This window comes from Saccoglossus kowalevskii, chromosome 19, assembly GCF_978046115.1.
Source record: "Saccoglossus kowalevskii chromosome 19, keSacKowa6.1, whole genome shotgun sequence".
Taxonomy (NCBI): domain Eukaryota; kingdom Metazoa; phylum Hemichordata; class Enteropneusta; family Harrimaniidae; genus Saccoglossus; species Saccoglossus kowalevskii.
Window position 1 is genome coordinate 21934807 of NC_140659.1, and position 24590 is coordinate 21959396.

Sequence of the window (24590 nt, forward strand, 5' to 3'; positions counted from 1 at the left end):
CATTGACAAAAAAAAGCAACAGTTAGATTCCAACGTGAACAGGAACGTTATTGTATAATGTGAGCTGATGCCTATGGTCTATGTCGTGCTTTATTCAAATGATGATTATGAATCGAATATGGGAGGCTCACTTATGTGTATATCGCTTGTAATTCTCTTTTGCGGAACTGTCATATCCAGTGAAGGTGAGTTAATAACACGCAATCACAATATATCCTTGCTTAGCTCAAACTCACAGGTTGTACACACCGGGGACGTGCCAATGAATTCACAGGTTGTACATATCAAGACCTGCCAATGAATTCATACGTTGTACACATCGAGACGTGCCAATGAATACACAAGGTTGTACACACCGGGGATGTGCCAATGAATTCACAAGTTGTACACACCGGGGACGTGCCAATGAATTCACAGGTTGTACACACCGGGGACGTGCCAATGAATACACAGGTTGTACACGCCGGGAATGTGCCAATGAATTCACAGGTTTTACACACCGGGACATGCCAATGAATTCACAGGTTGTACACACCGGGGACGTGCCAATGAATTCACAGGTTGTACACACCGGGGACGTGCCAATGAATTCACAGGTTGTACACACCGGGGACGTGCCAATGAATTCACAGGTTGTACACATCGAGACGTGCCAATGAATTTTCGGGTTGCATACACCGGGAATGTGCCAATGAATACAAAACTTTACGCACAGGGGACGTGCCAATGAATTCACAGGTTGTACACACCGGGGATGTGCCAATGAATTCACAGGTTGCAAACACCAGGTATGTGCCAATGAATTCACAGGTTGTACACACCGGGGATGTGCCAATGAATTTATAGGTTGTACACACCTGGGATGTGCCAATGAATTCATAGGTTGTACACACCAGGGATGTGCCAATGAATTCACAGGTTGTACACACCAGGGGATGTGCCAATGAATTCATAGGTTTACACACCGGGGATGTGCCAATGAATTCACAGGTTGTACACACCAGGGATATGCCAATGAATTCACAGGTTGTACACACCAGGGATGTGCCAATGAATTCATAGGTTGTACACACCAGGGATGTGCCAATGAATTCACAGGTTGTACACACCAGGGATGTGCCAATGAATTCATAGTTTGTACACACATGTGCCAATGAATTCATAGGTTGTACACACCAGGGATGTGCCAATGAATTCACAGGTTGTACACACCAGGGATGTGCCAATGAATTCATAGGTTGTACACACATGTGCCAATGAATTCACAGGTTGTACACACAAGGGATGTGTCAATGAATTCACAGGTTGTACACACCAGGGATGTGCCAATGAATTCACAGGTTGTACACACCAGGGATATGCCAATGAATTCATAGGTTGTACACACCAGGGATGTGCCAATGAATTCATAGGTTGTACACACCAGGGATGTGCCAATGAATTCACAGGTTGTACACACCAGGGATGTGCCAATGAATTCATAGTTTGTACACACATGTGCCAATGAATTCACAGGTTGTACACACCGGGGATGTGCCAATGAATTCATAGGTTGTACACACAGGGGATGTGCCAATGAATTCATAGGTTGTACACACCAAGGATGTGCAAATGAATTCACAGGTTGTACACACCAGGGGATGTGCCAATGAATTCATAGGTTGTACACACCAGGGATGTGCCAATGAATTCACAGGTTGTACACACCAGGGATATGCCAATAAATTCACAGGTTGTACACACCAGGGATGTGCCAATGAATTCATAGGTTGTACACACCGGGATGTGCCAATGAATTCACAGGTTGTAAACACCAGGGATGTGCTAATGAATTCATAGGTTGTACACAGCGGGGATGTGCCAATGAATTCACAGGTTGTACACACCAGGGATATGCCAATAAATTCACAGGTTGTACACACCAGGGATGTGCCAATGAATTCATAGGTTGTACACACCGGGATGTGCCAATGAATTCACAGGTTGTAAACACCAGGGATGTGCTAATGAATTCATAGGTTGTACACAGCGGGGAAGTGCCAATGAATTCACAGGTTGTACACACCAGGGATATGCCAATGAATTCACAGGTTGTACACACCAGGGATGTGCCAATGAATTCACAGGTTGTAAACACCAGGGAAGTGCCAATGAATTCACAGGTTGTATACACCATGGATATGCCAATGAATTCATAGGTTGTACACACCAGGGATGTGCCAATGAATTCACAGGTTGTACACACCAGGGATGTGCCAATGAATTCACAGGTTGTACACACCGGGGATGTGCCAATGAATTCACAGGTTGTACACACCAGGGGATGTGCCAATGAATTCATAGGTTGTACACACCGGGCATGTGCCAATGAATTCATAGGTTGTACTCACCAGGGATATACCAATGAATTCACAGGTTGTACACACCAGGGATGTGCCAATGAATTCACAGGTTGTACACACCAGGGATATGCCAATGAATTCACAGGTTGTACACACCAGCGATGTGCCAATGAATTCGTAGGTTGTACACACCAGGGATGTGCCAATGAATTCACAGGTTGTACTCACCAGGGATGTGCCAATGTATTCATAGGTTGTACACACATGTGCCAATGAATTCATAGGTTGTACACACCAGGGATGTGCCAATGAATTCACAGGTTGTACACACCAGGGATGTGCCAATGAAGTCATAGGTTGTACACACATGTGCCAATGAATTCACAGGTTGTACACACAAGGGATGTGCCAATGAATTCACAGGTTGTACACACCAGGGATGTGCCAATGAATTCACAGGTTGTACACACCAGGGATGTGCCAATGAATTCATAGGTTGTACACACCAGGGATGTGCCAATGAATTCACAGGTTGTACACACCAGGGATGTGCCAATGAATTCACAGGTTGTACACACCGGGGATGTGCCAATGAATTCACAGGTTGTACACACCAGGGGATGTGCCAATGAATTCATAGGTTGTACACACCGGGCATGTGCCAATGAATTCATAGGTTGTACTCACCAGGGATATGCCAATGAATTCACAGGTTGTACACACCAGGGATGTGCCAATGAATTCACAGGTTGTACACACCAGGGATATGCCAATGAATTCACAGGTTGTACACACCAGCGATGTGCCAATGAATTCAAAGGTTGTACACACCAGGGATGTGCCAATGAATTCACAGGTTGTACTCACCAGGGATGTGCCAATGTATTAATAGGTTGTACACACATGTGCCAATGAATTCATAGGTTGTACACACCAGGGATGTGCCAATGAATTCACAGGTTGTACACACCAGGGATGTGCCAATGAAGTCATAGGTTGTACACACATGTGCCAATGAATTCACAGGTTGTACACACAAGGGATGTGCCAATGAATTCACAGGTTGTACACACCAGGGATGTGCCAATGAATTCACAGGTTGTACACACCAGGGATGTGCCAATGAATTCATAGGTTGTACAATGAATTTATAGGTTGTACACACCAGTGATATGCCAATGAATTCATAGGTTGTACACACCGGGGATGTGCCAATCAATTCACAGGTTGTTCACATCGAGATGTGCCAATGAATTCAAAACTTTACACACCGGAGACGTGCCAATGAATTCACAGGTTGTACACACCAGGGATATGCCGAATGAATTCACAGGTTGTACACAACAGGGATGTGACAACTAATTTACGGGTTGTACACACCAGGGATGTGCCAATGAATTCACAGGTTGTAAACACCAGGGATGTGCCAATGAATTCATAGGTTGTACACACCAGGGATGTGCCAATGAATTCAAAGGTTGTACACACCGGGGATGTGTCAATGAATTCACAGGTTGTACACACCAGGGATATGCCAATGAATTCACAGGTTGTACACACTGAGAATGTGCCAATGAATTCATAGGTTGTACACACAGGGGATGTGCCAATGAATTCACAGGTTGTACACACCAGGGGATGTGCCAATGAATTCATAGGTTGTACACACCGGGCATGTGCCAATGAATTCATAGGTTGTACTCACCAGGGATATGCCAATGAATTCACAGGTTGTACACACCAGGGATGTGCCAATGAATTCACAGGTTGTACACACCAGGGATATGCCAATGAATTCACAGGTTGTACACACCAGCGATATGCCAATGAATTCATAGGTTGTACACACCAGGGATGTGCCAATGAATTCACAGGTTGTACTCACCAGGAATGTGCCAATGTATTCATAGGTTGTACACACATGTGCCAATGAATTCATAGGTTGTACACACCAGGGATGTGCCAATGAATTCACAGGTTGTACACACCAGGGATGTGCCAATGAAGTCATAGGTTGTACACACATGTGCCAATGAATTCACAGGTTGTACACACAAGGGATGTGCCAATGAATTCACAGGTTGTACACACCAGGGATGTGCCAATGAATTCACAGGTTGTACACACCAGGGATGTGCCAATGAATTCATAGGTTGTACACACCAGTGATATGCCAATGAATTCATAGGTTGTACACACCGGGGATGTGCCAATCAATTCACAGGTTGTACACACCAGGGATGTGCCAATGAATTCACAGGTTGTATACACCGGGGATGTGCCAATGAATTCATAGGTTGTACACACCAGGGATGAGCCAATGAATTCACAGGTTGTACACGCCAGGGATGTGCCAATGAATTCATAGGTTGTACACACCAGGGATGTGCCAATGAATTCATAGGTTGTACACACCGGGCATGTGCCAATGAATTCATAGGTTGTACTCACCAGGGATATACCAATGAATTCACAGGTTGTACACACCAGGGATGTGCCAATGAATTCACAGGTTGTACACACCAGGGATATGCCAATGAATTCACAGGTTGTACACACCAGCGATGTGCCAATGAATTCGTAGGTTGTACACACCAGGGATGTGCCAATGAATTCACAGGTTGTACTCACCAGGGATGTGCCAATGTATTCATAGGTTGTACACACATGTGCCAATGAATTCATAGGTTGTACACACCAGGGATGTGCCAATGAATTCACAGGTTGTACACACCAGGGATGTGCCAATGAAGTCATAGGTTGTACACACATGTGCCAATGAATTCACAGGTTGTACACACAAGGGATGTGCCAATGAATTCACAGGTTGTACACACCAGGGATGTGCCAATGAATTCACAGGTTGTACACACCAGGGATGTGCCAATGAATTCATAGGTTGTACACACCAGGGATGTGCCAATGAATTCACAGGTTGTACACACCAGGGATGTGCCAATGAATTCACAGGTTGTACACACCGGGGATGTGCCAATGAATTCACAGGTTGTACACACCAGGGGATGTGCCAATGAATTCATAGGTTGTACACACCGGGCATGTGCCAATGAATTCATAGGTTGTACTCACCAGGGATATGCCAATGAATTCACAGGTTGTACACACCAGGGATGTGCCAATGAATTCACAGGTTGTACACACCAGGGATATGCCAATGAATTCACAGGTTGTACACACCAGCGATGTGCCAATGAATTCAAAGGTTGTACACACCAGGGATGTGCCAATGAATTCACAGGTTGTACTCACCAGGGATGTGCCAATGTATTAATAGGTTGTACACACATGTGCCAATGAATTCATAGGTTGTACACACCAGGGATGTGCCAATGAATTCACAGGTTGTACACACCAGGGATGTGCCAATGAAGTCATAGGTTGTACACACATGTGCCAATGAATTCACAGGTTGTACACACAAGGGATGTGCCAATGAATTCACAGGTTGTACACACCAGGGATGTGCCAATGAATTCACAGGTTGTACACACCAGGGATGTGCCAATGAATTCATAGGTTGTACAATGAATTTATAGGTTGTACACACCAGTGATATGCCAATGAATTCATAGGTTGTACACACCGGGGATGTGCCAATCAATTCACAGGTTGTTCACATCGAGATGTGCCAATGAATTCAAAACTTTACACACCGGAGACGTGCCAATGAATTCACAGGTTGTACACACCAGGGATATGCCGAATGAATTCACAGGTTGTACACAACAGGGATGTGACAACTAATTTACGGGTTGTACACACCAGGGATGTGCCAATGAATTCACAGGTTGTAAACACCAGGGATGTGCCAATGAATTCATAGGTTGTACACACCAGGGATGTGCCAATGAATTCAAAGGTTGTACACACCGGGGATGTGTCAATGAATTCACAGGTTGTACACACCAGGGATATGCCAATGAATTCACAGGTTGTACACACTGAGAATGTGCCAATGAATTCATAGGTTGTACACACAGGGGATGTGCCAATGAATTCACAGGTTGTACACACCAGGGGATGTGCCAATGAATTCATAGGTTGTACACACCGGGCATGTGCCAATGAATTCATAGGTTGTACTCACCAGGGATATGCCAATGAATTCACAGGTTGTACACACCAGGGATGTGCCAATGAATTCACAGGTTGTACACACCAGGGATATGCCAATGAATTCACAGGTTGTACACACCAGCGATATGCCAATGAATTCATAGGTTGTACACACCAGGGATGTGCCAATGAATTCACAGGTTGTACTCACCAGGAATGTGCCAATGTATTCATAGGTTGTACACACATGTGCCAATGAATTCATAGGTTGTACACACCAGGGATGTGCCAATGAATTCACAGGTTGTACACACCAGGGATGTGCCAATGAAGTCATAGGTTGTACACACATGTGCCAATGAATTCACAGGTTGTACACACAAGGGATGTGCCAATGAATTCACAGGTTGTACACACCAGGGATGTGCCAATGAATTCACAGGTTGTACACACCAGGGATGTGCCAATGAATTCATAGGTTGTACACACCAGTGATATGCCAATGAATTCATAGGTTGTACACACCGGGGATGTGCCAATCAATTCACAGGTTGTACACACCAGGGATGTGCCAATGAATTCACAGGTTGTATACACCGGGGATGTGCCAATGAATTCATAGGTTGTACACACCAGGGATGAGCCAATGAATTCACAGGTTGTACACGCCAGGGATGTGCCAATGAATTCATAGGTTGTACACACCAGGGATGTGCCAATGAATTCATAGGTTGTACACACCGGGCATGTGCCAATGAATTCATAGGTTGTACTCACCAGGGATATGCCAATGAATTCACAGGTTGTACACACCAGGGATGTGCCAATGAATTCACAGGTTGTACACACCAGGGATATGCCAATGAATTCACAGGTTGTACACACCAGCGATGTGCCAATGAATTCATAGGTTGTACACACCAGGGATGTGCCAATGAATTCACAGGTTGTACTCACCAGGGATGTGCCAATGTATTCATAGGTTGTACACACATGTGCCGATGAATTCATAGGTTGTACACACCAGGGATGTGCCAATGAATTCACAGGATGTACACACCAGGGATGTGCCAATGAAGTCATAGGTTGTACACACATGTGCCAATGAATTCACAGGTTGTACACACAAGGGATGTGCCAATGAATTCACAGGTTGTACACACCAGGGATGTGCCAATGAATTCACAGGTTGTACACACCAGGGATGTGCCAATGAATTCATAGGCTGTACACACCAGTGATATGCAAATGAATTCATAGGTTGTACACACCGGGGATGTGCCAATCAATTCACAGGTTGTACACAACAGGGATATGCCGAATGAATTCACAGGTTGTACACACCAGGGATGTGACAACTAATTTACGGGTTGTACACACCAGGGATGTGCCAATGAATTCACAGGTTGTAAACACCAGGGATGTGCCAATGAATTCATAGGTTGTACACACCAGGGATGTGCCAATGAATTCATAGGTTGTAGACATCGAGACGTGCCAATGAATTTACGGGTTGCATACACCGAGAATGTGCCAATGAATTCAAAACTTTACACACAGGAGACGTGCCAATGAATTCACAGGTTGTACACACCGGGGATGTGCCAATGAATTCACAGGTTGTACACACCAGGGATATGCCAATGAATTAACAGGTTGTACACACCGGGGATGTGTCAATGAATTCACAGGTTGTACGCACCGGGGATGTGCCAATGAATTCATAGGTTGTACACAAGAGGGATGTGCCAATGAATTCACAGGTTGTACACACCGGGGATGTACCAATGAATTCATAGGTTGTACACACCAGGGATGTGCCAATGAATTAACAGGTTGTACACACCAGGGATGTGCCAATGAATTCATAGGTTGTACACACCAGGGATGTGCCAATGAATTCACAGGTTGTACACACCGGGGATGTGCCAATGAATTCATAGGTTGTATACACCGGGGATGTGCCAATGAATTCATAGGTTGTACACACCAGGGATGAGCCAATGAATTCACAGGTTGTACACGCCAGGGATGTGCCAATGAATTCATAGGTTGTACACACCAGGGATGTGCCAATGAATTCACAGGTTGTACACACCGGGGATGTGCCAATGAATTCATAGGTTGTACACACCGGGGATGTGACAATTAATTCACAGGTTGTACACACCAGGGATGTGCCAATGAATTCACAGGTTGTACACACCGGGGATGTACCAATGAATTCATAGGTTGTACACACCAGGGATGTGCCAATGAATTAACAGGTTGTACACACCAGGGATGTGCCAATGAATTCATAGGTTGTACACACCAGGGATGTGCCAATGAATTCACAGGTTGTACACACCGGGGATGTGCCAATGAATTCATAGGTTGTATACACCGGGGATGTGCCAATGAATTCATAGGTTGTACACACCAGGGATGAGCCAATGAATTCACAGGTTGTACACACCAGGGATGTGCCAATGAATTCACAGGTTGTACACACCAGGGATGTGCCAATGAATTCATAGGTTGTACACACCAGGGATGTGCCAATGAATTCATAGGTTGCACACACCAGGGATGTGCCAATGAATTCATAGGTTGTACACAGCGGGGATGTGCCAATGAATTCATAGGTTGTACACACCAGGGATGTGCCAATGAATTCATAGGTTGTACAAACCGGGGATGTGCCAATGAATTCATAGGTTGTACACACCGGGGATGTGCCAATGAATTCACAGGTTGCAAACACCAGGTATGTGCCAATGAATTCACAGGTTGTACACACCGGGGATGTGCCAATGAATTCACAGGTCGTACACACCGGGGAAGTGTGCCAATGAATTCATAGGTTGTACACACCAGGGATGTGACAGTGAATTCACAGGTTGTACACACCGGGGATGTGCCAATGAATTCACAGGTTGTACACACCAGGGATATGCCAATGAATTCACAGGTTGTACACACCAGGGATGTGCCAATGAATTCATAGGTTGTACACGCCAGGGATATGTCAATTAATTCATAGTTTTTACACAGCGGGGATATGCCAATGAATTCATAGGTTGTACACCCCAGGGATGTGCCAATTAATTCACAAGTTTTACACACCGGGGATTTGCAATGAATTAACAGGTTGTACACACCAGGGATATGCCAATAAATTCACAGGTTGTACACACCAGGGATGTGCCAATGAATGCACAGGTTGTACACACCAGGGATGTGACAATGAATTCACAGGTTGTACACACCAGGGATGTGCCAATGAATTCACAGGTTGTACACAGCGGGGATGTGCCAATGAATGCACAGGTTGTACACACCAGGGATGTGACAATAAATTCACAGGTTGTACACACCAGGGATGTGCCAATGAATGCACAGGTTGTACACACCAGGGATGTGACAATGAATTCACAGGTTGTACACAGTGGGGATGTGCCAATGAATTCATAGGTTGTACACACCAGGGATGTGCCAATGAATTCACAGGTTGTACACAGTGGGGATGTGCCAATGAATTCATAGGTTGTACACACCAGGGATATGCCAATGAATTCACAGGTTGTACACACCAGGGATATGCCAATGAATTCGCAGGTTGTACACAGTGGGGATGTGCCAATGAATTCATAGGTTGTACACACCAGGGATGTGCCAATGAATTCACAGGTTGTACACAGTGGGGATGTGCCAATGAATTCATAGGTTGTACACACCAGGGATGTGCCAATGAATTCACAGGTTGTACACAGTGGGGATGTGCCAATGAATTCATAGGTTGTACACACCAGGGATGTGCCAATGAATTCACAGGTTGTACACACCGGGATGTGACAATGAATTCACAGGTTGTACACACCGGGATGTGACAATGAATTCACAGGTTGTACACACCGGGATGTGACAATGAATTCACAGGTTGTACACACCAGGGATGTGCCAATGAATTCACAGGTTGTACACACCGGGATGTGACAATGAATTCACAGGTTGTACACACCAGGGATGTGCCAATGAATTCACAGGTTGTACACAGTGGGGATGTGCCAATGAATTCATAGGTTGTACACAGCGGGGATGTGCCAATGAATTCACAGGTTGTACACACCAGGGATGTGCCAATGAATTCACAGGTTGTACACAGCGGGGATGTGCCAATGAATTAACAGGTTGTACACAGCGGGGATGTGCCAATGAAAACACAGTTTGTACACACCAGGGATGTGCCAATGAATTCACAGGTTGTACACACCAGGGATGTGACAATGAATTCACAGGTTGTACACAGTGGGGATGTGCCAATGAATTCATAGGTTGTACACAGCGGGGATGTGCCAATGAATTCACAGGTTGTACACACCAGGGATGTGCCAATGAATTCACAGGTTGTACACAGCGGGGATGTGCCAATGAATTAACAGGTTGTACACAGCGGGGATGTGCCAATGAAAACACAGTTTGTACACACCAGGGATGTGCCAATGAATTCACAGGTTGTACACACCAGGGATGTGACAATGAATTCACAGGTTGTACACAGTGGGGATGTGCCAATGAATTCATAGGTTGTACACAGCGGGGATGTGTCAATGAATTCACAGGTTGTACACACCAGGGATGTGCCAATGAATTCACAGGTTGTACACAGTGGGGATGTGCCAATGAATTCATAGGTTGTACACAGCGGGGATGTGCCAATGAATTCACAGGTTGTACACACCAGGGATGTGCCAATGAATTCACAGGTTGTACACAGCGGGGATGTGCCAATGAATTAACAGGTTGTACACAGCGGGGATGTGCCAATGAAAACACAGTTTGTACACACCAGGGATGTGCCAATGAATTCACAGGTTGTACACACCAGGGATGTGACAATGAATTCACAGGTTGTACACAGTGGGGATGTGCCAATGAATTCATAGGTTGTACACAGCGGGGATGTGTCAATGAATTCACAGGTTGTACACACCAGGGATGTGCCAATGAATTCACAGGTTGTACACAGTGGGGATGTGCCAATGAATTCATAGGTTGTACTCACCAGGGATATACCAATGAATTCACAGGTTGTACACACCAGGGATGTGCCAATGAATTCACAGGTTGTACACACCGGGGATGTGCCAATGAATTCACAGGTTGTACACACCAGGGATGTGACAATGAATTCACAGGTTGTACACAGTGGGGATGTGCCAATGAATTCATAGGTTGTACACAGCGGGGATGTGCCAATGAATTCACAGGTTGTACACACCAGGGATGTGCCAATGAATTCACAGGTTGTACACAGCGGGGATGTGCCAATGAATTAACAGGTTGTACACAGCGGGGATGTGCCAATGAAAACACAGTTTGTACACACCAGGGATGTGCCAATGAATTCACAGGTTGTACACACCGGGGATGTGCCAATGAATTAACAGGTTGTACACAGCAGGGATGTGCCAATGAATTCACAGGTTGTACACACCAGGGATGTGCCAATGAATTCACAGGTTGTACACACCAGGGATATGCCAATGAATTCACAAGTTGTACACACCAGGGGTATGCCAATGAATTCATAGGTTGTACACACCAAGGACATGCCAATGAATTCACAGGTTGTACACACCAGGGATATGCCAATGAATTCACAGGTTGTACACACCAGGGATGTGCCAATGAATTCACAGGTTGTACACAGTGGGGATGTGCCAATGAATTCACTGAATGTACACACCAGGGATGTGCCAATGAATTCGCAGATTGTACACAGCGGGGATGTGCCAATGAATTCATAGGTTGTACACACCAGGGATGTGCCAATGAATTCACAGGTTGTACACCGCGGGGATGTGCCAATGAATTAACAGGTTGTACACAGCGGGGATGTGCCAATGAATTCACAGGTTGTACACACCAGGGATGTGCCAATGAATTCACAGGTTGTACACACCGGGGATGTGCCAATGAATTAACAGGTTGTACACAGCGGGGATGTGCCAATGAATTCACAGGTTGTACACACCAGGGATGTCCCAATGAATTCACAGGTTGTACACACCAGGGATATGGCAATGAATTCACAGGTTGTACACACCAGGGATATGCCAATGAATTCATAGGTTGTACTCACCAGGGATATGCCAATGAATTCACAGGTTGTACACACCAGGGATATGCCAATAAATTCACAGGTTTTACACACCAGGGATATGCCAATGAATTCACAGGTTGTACACAGTGGGGATGTGCCAATGAATTCACTGAATGTACACACCAGGGATGTGCCAATGAATTCGCAGTTTGTACACAGCGGGGATGTGCCAATGAATTCATAGGTTGTACACACCAGGGATGTGCCAATGAATTCACAGGTTGTACACAGCGGGGATGTGCCAATGAATTAACAGGTTGTACACAGCGCGGATGTGCCAATGAATTCACAGGTTGTACACACCAGGGATGTGCCAATGAATTCACAGGTTGTACACACCGGGGATGTGCCAATGAATTAACAGGTTGTACACAGCGGGGATGTGCCAATGAATTCACAGGTTGTACACACCAGGGATGTGCCAATGAATTCACAGGTTGTACACACCAGGGATATGGCAATGAATTCACAGGTTGTACACACCAGGGATATGCCAATGAATTCATAGGTTGTACTCACCAGGGATATGCCAATGAATTCACAGGTTGTACACACCAGGGATATGCCAATAATTTCACAGGTTGTACACACCAGGGATATGCCAATGAATTCACAGGTTGTACACACCAGGGATGTGCCAATGAATTCATAGGTTGTACACACTGGGGATGTGCCAATGAAATCACAGGTTGTACACACCAGGGATATGCCAATGAATTCATAGGTTGTACACACCAGGGATGTGCTAATGAATTCACAGGTTGTACACACCAGGGATGTGCCAATGAATTCACAGGTTGTACACACCAGGGATATGGCAATGAATTCACAGGTTGTACACACCAGGGATATGCCAATGAATTCATAGGTTGTACTCACCAGGGATATGCCAATGAATTCACAGGTTGTACACACCAGGGATATGCCAATAAATTCACAGGTTGTACACACCAGGGATATGCCAATGAATTCACAGGTTGTACACAGTGGGGATGTGCCAATGAATTCACTGAATGTACACACCAGGGATGTGCCAATGAATTCGCAGTTTGTACACAGCGGGGATGTGCCAATGAATTCATAGGTTGTACACACCAGGGATGTGCCAATGAATTCACAGGTTGTACACAGCGGGGATGTGCCAATGAATTTACAGGTTGTACACAGCGCGGATGTGCCAATGAATTCACAGGTTGTACACACCAGGGATGTGCCAATGAATGCACAGGTTGTACACACCGGGGATGTGCCAATGAATTAACAGGTTGTACACAGCGGGGATGTGCCAATGAATTCACAGGTTGTACACACCAGGGATGTGCCAATGAATTCACAGGTTGTACACACCAGGGATATGGCAATGAATTCACAGGTTGTACACACCAGGGATATGCCAATGAATTCATAGGTTGTACTCACCAAAGATATGCCAATGAATTCACAGGTTGTACACACCAGGGATATGCCAATAAATTCACAGGTTGTACACACCAGGGATATGCCAATGAATTCACAGGTTGTACACACCAGGGATGTGCCAATGAATTCATAGGTTGTACACACTGGGGATGTGCCAATGAAATCACAGGTTGTACACACCAGGGATATGCCAATGAATTCATAGGTTGTACACACCAGGGATGTGCTAATGAATTCACAGGTTGTACACACCAGGGATGTGCCAATGAATTCACAGGTTGTATACACCGGGGATGTGCCAACGAATTCACAGGTTGCAAACACCAGGGATGTGCCAATGAATTCATAGGTTGTACACAGCGGGGATGTGCCAATGATTTCACAGGTTGTAAACACCGGGGATGTGCCAATGAATTAACAGGTTGTATACACCAGGGATGTGCCAATGAATTCACAGGTTGTAAACACCAGGGATGTGCCAACGAATTCACAGGTTGCAAACACCAGGGATGTGCCAATGAATTCATAGGTTGTACACAGCGGGGATGTGCCAATGATTTCACAGGTTGTAAACACCGGGGATGTGCCAATGAATTAACAGGTTGTACACACCAGGGATGTGCCAATGAATTCATAGGTTGTACACAACGGGACGTTCCAATGAATTCATAGGTTTACACATCGGGACGTTCCAATGAATTCATAGGTTTACACATCGGGACGTTCCAATGAATTCACAGGTTGTACACACCAGGGATATGCTTATATTTCGAACACAATGTATTGCAATTAATTATTGCAATTAAGTATTGTTCCGTCGTGCATTTCGTGATTTCCCACGTCTTCTATCTAATTACACGGCTATGAGAAAGCTGCGTTATTAGCGCAAACTACACTATTATAGTATCTGACATAACCAGTTAAAATTGATAGTAATAATATTATAAGATTAGTTAAAAGTATCACAGTATAACTAAATTACATAATGTGAAACAGTCAGTGTTTCGTATACGCGACGGTACCACCACATTAAAACTAATCCCAAACTGTAAATATTAAAAAATATTTAATAGATACAATATTAAATTGAAATTAAAATTGCCATATTTTTCTCTATACTAGGATTGTGTCATTTGTTTATCGTTTTCGCTAATGACCGGGTCAGGGGTCATTCAGAAAAAACATAACTTCCAAAGAGCAGTCGAACGTGAGAGGTTTACTGCATTTTTTTTCAAACTGCGGGAGATTAATCATAATATCTAGCTGTCAGAAATCCCTGAAGGTGCCTTTTAAACCGCGAACAATCAATCAAAACAGCGCGATTCAATCGTGTATTGGTAACATTTACCCGCAATACTTCATAACTATATAATAAAAGCTTACTTCTTGGCTTCATTTGACTCACTTCTTGTCCTGCAGGATTTTGCGAATGTATAATAATTGCTACAATAGGATAAGCGACACTATTACTGTAACCATTTATCAGGTCCTATCGCGACGAGACGACGTTTTACGACATCACATCCCCCAATTACTCTCTACAGTTCTCTTGTGGATGGAATCTAATTTCATCTCTGAGTAAGTGTATGTCATGACTCGCACAAATCACCAGCAACATGTGGTAAATGGGACGGCTAAACCACGCGACAAAGCATTGCTATGGTACAATAATAGTTAGAACATATAATAGGTAATTTAATTTGAAAATAACCAGAACATTAATCTTTGACAATTCGATTTTGTTTAAAAAATTGCGTTTTTTTTTACATATAGTCTGGGAACTAATCCCGTTGCTTGTGTCATCTGTTGGCACACGAAAAGTTGACGTTTATGTTGTTTCACATACGAGTCTTTCAACGTAATTAATTGCATTAAGACGTGCATTGAATGCAAAAATAAAATCTAGCCAATGCGAGCTTCTAGTATAATTGACACAATTGCAACCAACTATGTGTGCTTTCAACGTCATCCTGTTTGTTTCAGTTCAAATATTTCAAGTTGATAAAGTCGCGAGTGAAAATGCGTCGGATTAGTCAACCGGAAGTGGCTATTGTAGAATATTCCACACCGATCGATATTTGTATGTTTGCCCAAATAGAAACTAGCTACGATATTCAAACTCAGAAGTGTATTAATTACAAAAAGGTATATTTTACACAAACAAATGTTAAGAAGAAAAATCCATTTCTAACAGTTTGTAAATATAATATATCTATATAATGTACATATAATATACATATACATATACATATCCTTGGAAGGAAAAGATGTATAATAATAAGGTTATTACGAGGATATCTGTTGCTCGTCTGTCGATACTAGGTATGTACTGTCTTCGTGCATACTTTGAGGTATCCTCGTAATAATCTTATATTATTTAAATGAAAGGTTTCAGATACTAGTATACGAAGCGATCCAGAAAACGTCTCAACAGCATTAACACAAACTCCCTAAAATTTGATCATACGTTTATATAGTTATTAACGGCGATCTATTGTGTCTATTCTATAGTTAGATTATGTTGTTGTTAATACAGTATTTGTTTTATTACGTCCCTGCTGAGCTTGATAATTGCCATCCACTAACTATGCTAATTCCCTCTTCCCTATCGGAGAGATCTTAATTTCTTTAGGTTTATCATCACTGTTAGAATCTGTATCACTACGCAGGGTCACGTAGTCATTTTTTAATAAATCAACCCTTATCATATATTTAGGTGGGTTTATAGCGATACCTTTAACGGGAGTATTCAGCTATGTCATGGTAATAACATTGTGATGCAATTTGTTTTATATATATGATATTGTTCACTTTTTGATTTTTAAAATTATGGATAAAATAGCCTTGCTTCGATTTCGAGTTTTTACATTGTCGTCTACAAAGAGTTTAATTGTAGTGCAAGACCTTTACTACGTAGCCTTAACGGTTATAACCTCCAATTACATTCACTTAAACAGCTTAGTTAAAGTCATGGTTAGTTTAATCCCGTGTTTTAATGCGAATAGTGGCAGAAAAAACGCCAAGTGACGAAATAAATATCCCATGATAGATAAATAGATAAATAATCTATGGAGAGAACATTCTCCAAACGTGAATGTATTATCAATATCTATGTTTCTAAAGTAATGTTATTTTATACTAAGGTTAGCTTCGCATTAAATCATAATTGTTATATGGCACTTACAGATTGCACGTCCGTTATAACACGGGATAGACATCACAGTCACGCGTGGCCGCGAGTTCACTGTACCAACGCAGACAGCGTGATTACGCGAAGCTTTGCCAAATCTGACATACGGTGATTTGGTTATATTTAAACACTGGCAAACACGAACTCATTAAGTCACTCGTTGATATTGACGTTGACCGCAATTAACCAGCTCTTGGTGATAACAAGTATTTGTATTTTCTTTAGTAACGTGTATGCGAAAGATAGATGTGTAATTTACTGTAATATACTATTTCATCACATTACAGATACGTGATATCGTTACAATAAGGCTGACGATTACGTTTAACATTTACGGACAAATCCTGTTTATATTCCTCGATCGAAACCAAATATATGTCGACAATCTCGCCTTCACCATAAACACGACGTCGCTGCCTCGCGTCATGTACGAGTTACACACATCAGAAAACCTAATTTGCGACATAGCCGAGACACGTAGTCAAGATCTTCCGTTTTTAGTGTTCACTACTAATATACTGAATTAACAACACTGTACATCTAAATAGACATTAAGAGGCAAAGAGAGTACTAAGTGTGGAGTTACCATGGCAACTAATATGAGTCGTCTATTGCGTTAGCATGTAGTAAATGCAAATTTAGAAGTTTAATTTCTGCGTTTTGACGTTCGCCATGATTATAATATTCTATACAATGAAAACACAAAGACCTCACAGGAATAGAAAAAAAAAACAGCTGGAAAAACATCAAATGGACCGCTTTGAAAGAAAGAGTCGCGGCAATATTACGCTCTTATCGAAAGCTTTGTAGTAGAATGAATATACAGGTTTGAGGCAGTGTTGTGACCCCTTTAGTTAACATACATGAATGAGTATACATTTAATTTATTATTGTACATCGTCACGCAAATGACTTTTATTAAATATAAAGGTTACGTAAGCCATTCTTGTTGAGAGCAACAGAGCTACGAGGCTGGTTTTCAGCCATAATTCGAATAGTTGCTCATTGTCGCACGTCATCGCGTCCATTATGGGAAATTGATGCTGGGGAGGGGGTCACGTGGTTTCCTCGTACTCAATGAGATCTCGGCGGCCATTTACAAATAATATCAATTCTGTTTAGCTGAAAACTGCATAATTCGTTGAATTAAATACAGTAAATATTTAGGCTAGACAGTGTTTAATATAATTGGAAGTATATCGCCACGAGGTGATAAGATGGAGGAAGCGAATTCGCTTGATAAATTAACCGAGGCTTTCATCTTTTTTCGTATGTCCACAAAATGCCATTCAGTGAAGCACAACTGTTTTATTGTGTTCATTTAATAAGCATACTCAGCCTATTCAAATTAGGAAAATTGTACCCATGATGTTAGCCATTGAAATAGACAAGATTATGATTATGTATTTGTATCATTATTCATTCTCCCATGATAGAACACGTGCTTGTAATCTCAGACATCTCAGACATCTCAAACATGGTTGATAAAAAAAAGTATGAAATTGGAAAATATTTCCGCAGATCAAATGATTATTTACTATCAACAACAGGAAATTTGCAAATTCGAACGCAGAGTATAAGTGAGATGGGACTATTAATAATGTAAGAATTGATTAATATCATATGATGCAATCACATGTACACCTGGATCACTTATTTGATATTGTTTTTAAGAAACGTCTGTATATTTTGACGTATAATCTAATAATATTGTAGGGTAATTGAATCTGTAATTCCAGTGGAAATTAAAAAAAAAAAAAAAAAAAAATCTTAGTTTCTGTGTCGACATTCTGGATGGATTTACTGGAATTGATTGGATACATTGGATGACTAAAACAGATGCGACGATCTCATTTCTTTGTAAATGTGTCAAGGTGATTTCTTTCTTTGCGACTTTCCTTTGGAACCAGTTTTCTTCGATCCGCACTACCAATCCCTAAGAATAAAACACATCACCAATCGTGCATGGAACTGGGTTATTGCGATTTCACAGTCATGGCAAAAGTGTCCATGTATCATTGGTTTCATTCATTTATTGGACGATACTCTCTACTAAGATGCACGTTCTCATATGACATATGTTGTACAGAAATGAAAGTTTATGGCAATTATAATTGCGTTTGTTTTATCTGTGTTAATACGTATACAGTATCGTTAATTCGACCGGGAATATACGTAGTATGAGGTGTTTATATTGACTCAGTGTTGTTAATGTGTTCGTGTTCGCGGAACTGCTCCCCAGTTAATGGTGCTTGATGTGACAGACAAAACAGGAGAATTAGCTGTGACATTCTGTTCAACACGGGCCATATTAGATACGCATGTTGTACCTAATTCATCGTCTTAATAAAACGGAGACGATCCGAATGGCGTTGTGCAAGTTGTCAGAGCGGGGTGTAATTAACTGTACGTGACAGATGCGATTACAGTGTCACCATTACGACGTGCACGTGACGAGAATTTATAAAGGCCGCATTGTCTCATCAAATAAACCGTTTGGAGCGATTAATCCACTGAAGAACGTGTCAAAGGCGAGGTATCTTGCCGTCGAGTTCAAGTCCCCTATTGAATGTTGCTGTTGATTCTATATCAACTGATTTCGTTAATTAATATATTTAATGATCTAGGTCTAATACATCTGTTATGGTTGACAGTTCGTCCAACAAACAATCGTTGATCTGTGTTAGTATTTCTCAGCTAACTGTAATGAAAAACATCCCGTATACATTTGCATATCGTTGGTACGCTGTGTTCGCGTGTACTGGTCCCATCTTAGCAGCTATGTTCCTAATAAGGGGACAAACAAATATTACTCTATTTTACATTACTATTGATTGCCAATTATGACGATGATCGTCTCTCTGAAAGAAACCAAGACTTAGCTCGTAACCATAGCAACGAGCGAGATGAGCATATGGAACACACTAGTCACTAATACGTGCAGGAACGCAGAGAGATGAAAAACATTTATCAACACTATAAGACATAACTTAACAAATCCAGTAATCCACTACACGTTTTATTTTGAGGGAATGCCCTCATCGTCATACTTTGCTTTCCTGTAAACCGAATATAATTATTTTTGCACAAATACATGCGCAAGATCTTTTTATTGAGTTTCTATTTTCTAACTAATCTACATCATTCGTCTGTATATCCGCATTTCAAAGCCATGCTCATGTATGCCTCGGGTTCATGCCTCACTGTTAGCCATGTAATTGACTATCCATAATCTAATTGAAATACATAATTTTGAATGGAACAGTTTTTTTTTTCATTTTGTTGTGTTTCCATCAATTTCAATTTTAAGCGTCGTTTCAAGCCGCAAGCCACCATGGCCAATTTTATGTTGAGTAGCCAGTGATGTAAATCTGACACTACTCCCGCAATCACACCAAAGATACGCCAGCATTCGTCGCGAAGCATTGCCCGGATATTGCATGCAAATACAACCACTCGGCTATGACCTATGCACATGGGTATAGTTGACTGTGAATTTTTTCTAAATTTCAAATAATAATTTCGATGTCGTCATTCTGAAATCACATTACATAATATTCATGTGTATGCATGGTAATGTTACATCGAGACATTAACCTAATTACACATGATGTTTTTATTTTCACTCACTACATATGAGAAAGAGGCATAACATTATATCCGAAACTAATACGGTGCAGCGGGGAATCTGATTGGTAGCTATATTATAGTGAGGCGAGCTCTTTTCACGGGTGAAATGCGGTTCCTATAGAAAGGCAACACAATCGAATCGAATATCCATAGCATTACTGGAACTGTAACGAATGGAAACACGTGGTATTTCGAAGATTATTTCATACAATTGTATGTACCTGTTGATTCTTTCGCACATGAAATAACTTTCAGATATAGAGTCTAAATTTGAAGACAATGTCCATTCATCAGTGATCGACAGTTGTTATTAATAGCGCTATAATTGGCCTCCCGTAGATGATATAATGATTTTGAAATTTAAATTGGCTATTGTGAATAAGGAATTTTATGGTCGGTAGTGCGGACTCGATTTAGTATATCTAGCAACACCTTCCTATATGAAGCAATAACACAACTGTGGAATGAGATGATTCATCTTGTCATTACATCACTGTAACCATGGTGACGCGCACCATAACATCAATCATTGATTGAACCACGAGGATGGAAATCGTCAAATATCATTGTTTTGTTGTATACCACAAGTTAAGTCTCGCTTCAGTGCTAAGTGAAATTATAGCTGCGTCCTCCGGTATGCCTCAAGTAATTCGGGAAGTGATCTTTTCAGAGAATGCCATCTATAATTTTGTGTTTGACTGGAATTTAAACATTTGCGTTAGCCAAAAGAAACTGATATTGATAATCCTCCGAAGACCTTTCTACACCAGTCGCCATTAATTACTATGTTGCTACAGGTTGTCGATACTGGAAAATTAATGCAACAAGTATAATGAAAATATCAAAATAGAGTTTCCGACCAATCAGCATTACGGGTTGTCCAGGGAAGTGCATGTGCTTGACACCCCCATCGTAACTACTATTCATTCACGGCACATATCGTGTTGCACATAAAATAGATTTGCACACTCTAGGGGCATCTGTAATCACATTTCATAAAATAAATGAAACGCAAACAAATCTGTAATGCAGTTTCGATCAGTGTTGAAATACGCGCGTATACATATGTGTGATCTGAGGTTCCAAATCGTATTATTTGACACATACGTGAATAAATGCTTTCGAAATCAAGTGATGTTTACCATATATCCAGCTGAGTTATCTAACCAGACACTGACGCTCAGAGTTGCTTAATGCGCATGCGCGGCAAATGCGCCGATGTTAACACCATGACAATTATAGTTACCAGTATTAAATAGCGCTATATTATAGTTGTTGCTACTCCGTTTTTTATCGTCATCATCCGATAGGAAAAACGAATTTCAACGCAGACAAAAGCAACCACTCGTAGTAGGAGTTTAATGTAATTTACTACATTCATAATGACTCTACTAATAATATTGACGGACATTGTAACACAGTTTCGGTTATTGAGTTTCACTCGTTTAAAGTAAACACAATTTTCCAATATTGGTTCGGTAATGAAAATGGAATTACAATGCCATGGCATGGTTTAAATGAAATTGCCGCTTCTGAGCTGCTGCTATACCAACAGTATCTCCATGGCGATATTATACATGTTATTATGTATGTACATTACTCACGGTGTCAATTTAAAATGCAAACGTGTGTAACTATATAATATACCGATTTGTATACGATAATATAACTACAAAACATATCAAACCAAGATATGCCTAACAATAGAGCCATCACAATGGATGATACGCTGCAATTTAAAATAATGTGACTGAAGGAGAAAAGCCCGCGAATAAGCTGATATATTTGGTTGATGTTTTTGTAAAACTTATTATTTGCATGGGTATATACTCCAGCTTAACCTCAATTTAGATTAGTTTTTTTCAGATCATAGCGGTAAAAACAGCTTTTCACAGTGTTATAAATCACCCCTACCCAATAATAGATATGCTTACAATCGTCATATTAAATATGCATTATTACTCATCACTCTAAACCCTTGTAGACTGACACAATGCGTAGTATTGACTTATTTGGATGTTGAAGGCGACGTTTATTTAAGCTTTATTTATTCTTTTCCACATGATCCAACATAAAACCACTAGGAGCGACAAGTAAAGTAAATGCGTGTTTCTTACATTGTCACTGATTAGTATGCCAGTTTACTCATCAAGGACTATTGATATGGCTTTTAGACGATTGCGTGCAATGATCAACGAAACACGTCAATGTAACGACTTGACATTAATTTGCATAAGTGATGCATACATTATACGATCAAGTGGGCGAACAGTTAATGGGTTTGTGGAAGAAGTAATAATGACGCTTTACATTTAAAGCATTTTAAAGTCTGAAAGTAATTAATCGACGGAAGGATACTGTCATTGTCATGGCCACTTTAAGAGTCACAGTCACCTGCATCGTAAGTAATAGTAAATATCTACGAATACGCTGCGTTTAATGTCACTGACAAAAATAGTGTAGGTTAAGTTTGTTTGAAAAATAGTCTAAAGAGCAATTGCGTGTTCATTCAAGATCGCTACAACTTCCGTAGTCGTTTCGCATCTGGAACAAATACATTGTGGCCCGGGAGAGGAAAGACCGTGATATACTCGTACGAATTGTATTTTTTAGCAGTTTATTTTTGTTTAAATTGAAGCAGGGGACAAATACTGAAATGTTCACTGTTAATGGCATGGCGTTAGCAAACAACCAAGTGAAATGTGAACATTTCAGTGAATATAGTTTGAAAGAACCGTAAATACTGACCAGATAAACGTAGACAAATAATTATTGACGTTACACTCCTGACAAAATTCATTAACGTAGCTGAATGGTAATAAGAAGAGCATTAGATTAAACCAACTGTATCGTTCCAATCAATTGTATTATGTAGTGGGGGTCATCATATTTCGGAATTTCGAGAGCAATTGTATAAATATAACCGTGAATAACCATGGTAACGGTAGATAGATTCTTGCTGGTCGTATGACAATATGTATTCATATCTACTAATCAAATTTGTCTAATGTTTATTATTGTAGGTCTGAAGTGTTTCGACTGTGCTGAAGCATTCCGAACAAAGTATTACGATACAGACTGTCAGCACCGAGTGAATCACACCTATCTACCCAGGCTGTGTCAGCCTCATGAACGTTACTGCATGGCAAGTATCAAGGGTTGATGCAATTCAGATTTGGGATTTAGATGAAGATATATTACGGGTAACCGGGGAAACATTAAACACACAATAAAAAGTGTAAATTGTAATTGTTAATTAACACATTAATAGCATTGCTTCACTCATTGCGCGCCTCTTATTGTTTTCCCGGTATCCTCACCATGTTGTAGAGTAATATGATATAATAAGCTAGTTTATTTTTACATCACTTACCCTTCATTTTCAAATACTATTTTGCAAATGTTTATCTGTGATTAAATACAATGTGGTAAGATTCACCCTTAGTTCATTTTGTGCATATTTATATTTATAAATATATACAGGATATGCACTTTTAAACGACATCAATATACACGTCACCAACTTTTGGTGATAATAATTAATATACGAGCCTATATGTTCTTGAAATCATTAATACCTTATCTCACTGAAAATCCAAAATATATATGCACCAAAAGAATACGACAATCGGAGGAAACGAACTAGCGCCAGGGGCAACTCATGTACCAATCCGATTTCTGAAACGTTATCGTAATCATGATTTTTAACCTTTGAAGCGGGGGAGTCGTCACCTGCGCATGCGTCAGATGGTCATAACGTGTCATTGTTTACAAACAAGCGTCT

General features: G+C 41.4%; 1 long non-coding RNA gene across 1 annotated transcript; it reads left to right on the top strand.

Annotated features, from left to right (window-relative positions):
• On the top strand, positions 1 to 24041 carry LOC146730898 (uncharacterized). Its single transcript, XR_014927395.1, has 2 exons — positions 1 to 185; positions 23830 to 24041. It is a non-coding gene; the product is annotated as an uncharacterized LOC146730898 (long non-coding RNA).
• Positions 24042 to 24590: the final 549 nt, after the last annotated feature.